Source organism: Schistocerca gregaria, unplaced genomic scaffold, assembly GCF_023897955.1.
Source record: "Schistocerca gregaria isolate iqSchGreg1 unplaced genomic scaffold, iqSchGreg1.2 ptg001614l, whole genome shotgun sequence".
In the NCBI taxonomy this organism is placed as follows: Eukaryota; Metazoa; Arthropoda; class Insecta; order Orthoptera; family Acrididae; genus Schistocerca; species Schistocerca gregaria.
The window spans coordinates 12,501-17,500 of record NW_026062888.1 but is presented as its reverse complement, the minus strand read 5'-3'; the positions used below and the strand labels follow the sequence as shown (position 1 = coordinate 17,500).

Genomic DNA, 5,000 nt, shown 5'->3' with positions numbered 1-5,000 from the left:
CACTGCACCTTAACCTAACTTACACTGCACCTTAACCTAAGTTACACTGCACCTTAACCTAAGTTACACTGCACCTTAACCTAAGTTACACTGCACCTTAACCTAAGTTACACTGCACCTTAACCTAAGTTACACTGCACCTTAACCTAAGTTACACTGCACCTTAACCTAACTTACACTGCACCTTAACCTAAGTTACACTGCACCTTAACCTAACTTACACTGCACCTTAACCTAACTTACACTGCACCTTAACCTAACTTACACTGCACCTTAACCTAACTTACACTGCACCTTAACCTAACTTACACTGCACCTTAACCTAACTTACACTGCACCTTAACTGTCACATGTAACGTCACAGGAATGTAGCTTTGCCTAACAGCAACCCTCTGAACATAGTTCACTGCTTGGATCCTCTGGTGTCATGTGTATTTCTTGATGCCATGGTGCGTACCCTCACATAAAGGTCTTTCGAGTGTTGCGTACTTTCTACACAGTCCCGCTAACCACTGGAAGGGTGTACCGCTACAGAACGAATATCGCCTTCCCCTCCTGCCCTTCCAAGCTGGTCGGTCAGGCGTTTGTTTGTGAAATGAGCCTTGCAGCTGTTCAGTTGCATTCGGTTGTCGATGCAGTCAGTGTACGTTGTGGTACGGCCTGTGTGGACTGTCCGCTGATGTACGCGTAACCCACACTGATCATCCGTCGTTACGTACTGAGTGACATAATGTGGCACATGCTTGACCGTACACCGGCTGCGCCCTACAATGGCGAATCATAAGGGCCATATGTTGTGCACGATGCTACTTGTCTCGTCTCCCCATTACAGCGAGATTGCACTGTTGTACGCCGTACAGACATGTGGTAAGTAGGTACGGACGAAAGTATTGCATGTTGGCCCCCCCCCCCCTCCTCCCTCTGCCGGGAATCAGCGTGAGCCGTCTGTTGATGTAGCGACGAGGGTTTTCCTATTTAATCGTATTGCCCCACACAACATGATAGCACGGTGGACCGCGTTCCACATCTGCGACATGCTACAGAGGCCGGTTGACAGTCGACCGCGCAAGGGACATTGCACACGTGCGCGGACCATCTTCCACGTGTTCTCTCGTGTACATGCCGCAGTGTGTATGTGGGCTGATGTAGCGTGTCGTGACACATAACATGCAGGCATGCCAGAATCGTAGATTTCGCAAATGTAGATTGACGTATACGTTTGCTGCCAAAGATCCGCAAATGAACTGGAAATCAGTTGTTGAGCGGTTGTTCGCGCTGCAGGTGCATCGGTGATAGCGACGATCGGTACATCTGTGAACCGGTTGTTTCGGCGGTACCCGCCATGCCCCCGAACCTGAGTTGGCCATGTGGGTATGAAGCGATACGAGGCTGTGGCTTGGCGGGACAGTCCCCGGCCGGTGAGGGGGGGCCGCCCGGCGTGCTGGCCGCGCGCTGCGTGAGCGCACGCACTACAGCCGGCTGGTGGGGGGCGCCCAGTGGCAGGAGCGCCGGCCGACGGGCCCGGCTGGCGTCCCAGCTATGCGCCGGCGCACCCTGCGCGCGGCGCCAGGCGGCCAAAGTGGGTTCTGCCGAGCCCGGTGCGAAGCGCGGTGGACATCTGCAGTGTGCTGGTCCGATTGCGGACTGTGTGCGTTGAGGATGCGCCGCCGCCCGGCACTCGGCGTCGCGACGCCGTCTGCTGCTCGGTCGCCCCCAGCGGTTCTCGCAGGTGGTTTGTATCGCAGCTCTGCGGACGTGTTGGCGCGTGCGCTGTGCTGGGAGAGTTCGCTTCTGCACCCAAGTGGGGCTTTGCCCTTCTGTGGCGCTGGCGTTGGAGCTGCCGGTCACCGTAGGTGGCGCGTGTTGTTTCCCGCCGGCAATGCCACGACAGCACGCTCCCGGGCCTCTGTCGGCAGCGGCAAGCTCAGTTGGGAGCACGGGTGTTCGCACTGAAAGCGTCTACTCGCCTATCTCCGGGCGATTGCGCCTCTCTCGAACCCGACCAAGTACTTAGGACGGCGCTGCGCGCCGCCGGGACCTGAGAGGGTTTCGAGGTGTATCGTGCAGGGGAGCTCAGCCTCCTCCTGTTTGCAGAATAATTGAGCGGACGCTTGCGTGTTCGCGCGGGCCCTCGGGACACACTCCCGGGCGGCCGGCTGCTCAGCTCTCGTTGACGCAGCTCCCTGGTTGATCCTGCCAGTAGTCATATGCTTGTCTCAAAGATTAAGCCATGCATGTCTCAGTACAAGCCGCATTAAGGTGAAACCGCGAATGGCTCATTAAATCAGTTATGGTTCCTTAGATCGTACCCACGTTACTTGGATAACTGTGGTAATTCTAGAGCTAATACATGCAAACAGAGTCCCGACCAGAGATGGAAGGGACGCTTTTATTAGATCAAAACCAATCGGATTGGCTCGTCTGGTCCGTTTGCCTTGGTGACTCTGAATAACTTTGGGCTGATCGCACGGTCCTCGTACCGGCGACGCATCTTTCAAATGTCTGCCTTATCAACTGTCGATGGTAGGTTCTGCGCCTACCATGGTTGTAACGGGTAACGGGGAATCAGGGTTCGATTCCGGAGAGGGAGCCTGAGAAACGGCTACCACATCCAAGGAAGGCAGCAGGCGCGCAAATTACCCACTCCCGGCACGGGGAGGTAGTGACGAAAAATAACGATACGGGACTCATCCGAGGCCCCGTAATCGGAATGAGTACACTTTAAATCCTTTAACGAGTATCTATTGGAGGGCAAGTCTGGTGCCAGCAGCCGCGGTAATTCCAGCTCCAATAGCGTATATTAAAGTTGTTGCGGTTAAAAAGCTCGTAGTTGGATTTGTGTCCCACGCTGTTGGTTCACCGCCCGTCGGTGTTTAACTGGCATGTATCGTGGGACGTCCTGCCGGTGGGGCGAGCCGAAGGCGTGCTTGCGCGTCCCGAGGCGGACCCCGTTGAAATCCTACCAGGGTGCTCTTAGTTGAGTGTCTCGGTGGGCCGGCACGTTTACTTTGAACAAATTAGAGTGCTTAAAGCAGGCAAGCCCGCCTGAATACTGTGTGCATGGAATAATGGAATAGGACCTCGGTTCTATTTTGTTGGTTTTCGGAACCCGAGGTAATGATTAATAGGGACAGGCGGGGGCATTCGTATTGCGACGTTAGAGGTGAAATTCTTGGATCGTCGCAAGACGAACAGAAGCGAAAGCATTTGCCAAGTATGTTTTCATTAATCAAGAACGAAAGTTAGAGGTTCGAAGGCGATCAGATACCGCCCTAGTTCTAACCATAAACGATGCCAGCCAGCGATCCGCCGCAGTTCCTCCGATGACTCGGCGGGCAGCCTCCGGGAAACCAAAGCTCTTGGGTTCCGGGGGAAGTATGGTTGCAAAGCTGAAACTTAAAGGAATTGACGGAAGGGCACCACCAGGAGTGGAGCCTGCGGCTTAATTTGACTCAACACGGGAAACCTCACCAGGCCCGGACACCGGAAGGATTGACAGATTGATAGCTCTTTCTTGATTCGGTGGGTGGTGGTGCATGGCCGTTCTTAGTTGGTGGAGCGATTTGTCTGGTTAATTCCGATAACGAACGAGACTCTAGCCTGCTAACTAGTCGCGTGACATCCTTCGTGCTGTCAGCGATTACTTTTCTTCTTAGAGGGACAGGCGGCTTCTAGCCGCACGAGATTGAGCAATAACAGGTCTGTGATGCCCTTAGATGTTCTGGGCCGCACGCGCGCTACACTGAAGGAATCAGCGTGTCTTCCTAGGCCGAAAGGTCGGGGTAACCCGCTGAACCTCCTTCGTGCTAGGGATTGGGGCTTGCAATTGTTCCCCATGAACGAGGAATTCCCAGTAAGCGCGAGTCATAAGCTCGCGTTGATTACGTCCCTGCCCTTTGTACACACCGCCCGTCGCTACTACCGATTGAATGATTTAGTGAGGTCTTCGGACTGGTACGCGGCATCGACTCTGTCGTTGCCGATGCTACCGGAAAGATGACCAAACTTGATCATTTAGAGGAAGTAAAAGTCGTAACAAGGTTTCCGTAGGTGAACCTGCGGAAGGATCATTACCGACTAGACTGCATGTCTTTCGATGTGCGTGTCGTGTCGCGCAACACGCTACCTGTACGGCAGTAGCCGTGCGCCGCGTGCGGAACCACGCGTGCCTCTCAAAACTAGCGCAAGTGTTGTTGTGTGGTACGAGCGCTGAAGCTCTGGAGCGGCTGGCCTGCGGCACCTGGCGCCTGGCGCCGGTTTTGAATGACTTTCGCCCGAGTGCCTGTCCGCTCCGGTGTGGAGCCGTACGACGCCCATCGGCCGTCAGGCCGTTGGACACAAAGTAATGGAACAGGGGCCGTCAAACGCCTCAGTCCCGCCTCTGCAACTGTCTTGAAAGAGACGGTGGAGAACTGAAAAGATAAAGATCACCCAGGACGGTGGATCACTCGGCTCGTGGGTCGATGAAGAACGCAGCAAATTGCGCGTCGACATGTGAACTGCAGGACACATGAACATCGACGTTTCGAACGCACATTGCGGTCCATGGATTCCGTTCCCGGGCCACGTCTGGCTGAGGGTCGGCTACGTATACTGAAGCGCGCGGCGTTTGTCCCGCTTCGGGCGCCTGGGAGTGTCGTGGTCGCCTGTGTGGCCGGCCGCGTCTCCTTAAACGTGCGATGCGCGCCCGTCGCCTGGCGGTTCGCATACCGGTGCTTTCTCGGTAGCGTGCACAGCCGGCTGGCGGTGTGGCGTGTGACACCTCGTACAACGACCTCAGAGCAGGCGAGACTACCCGCTGAATTTAAGCATATTACTAAGCGGAGGAAAAGAAACTAACAAGGATTCCCCCAGTAGCGGCGAGCGAACAGGGAAGAGTCCAGCACCGAACCCCGCAGGCTGCCGCCTGTCGTGGCATGTGGTGTTCGGGAGGGTCCACTACCCCGACGCCTCGCGCCGAGCCCAAGTCCAACTTGAATGAGGCCACGGCCCGTAGAGGG

General features: G+C 55.5%; 3 non-coding genes across 3 annotated transcripts in view; all 3 read left to right on the top strand.

Moving 5' to 3' along the window:
- The first annotated feature begins 2,180 nt into the window (after positions 1-2,180).
- On the top strand, positions 2,181-4,073 carry LOC126333623 (small subunit ribosomal RNA). Its single transcript, XR_007564283.1, has one exon. It is a non-coding gene; the product is annotated as a small subunit ribosomal RNA (ribosomal RNA).
- A 355-nt stretch (positions 4,074-4,428) lies between these two features.
- Positions 4,429-4,583, top strand: LOC126333627 (5.8S ribosomal RNA). The gene has a single exon (XR_007564287.1). It is a non-coding gene; the product is annotated as a 5.8S ribosomal RNA (ribosomal RNA).
- A 188-nt stretch (positions 4,584-4,771) lies between these two features.
- LOC126333624 (large subunit ribosomal RNA) overlaps positions 4,772-5,000 on the top strand; it is a 4,222-nt gene continuing 3,993 nt past the window's right edge. The window contains exon 1 of the ribosomal RNA XR_007564284.1: positions 4,772-5,000. This exon is cut by the window's right edge and continues 3,993 nt beyond it. This is a non-coding gene — a ribosomal RNA (large subunit ribosomal RNA).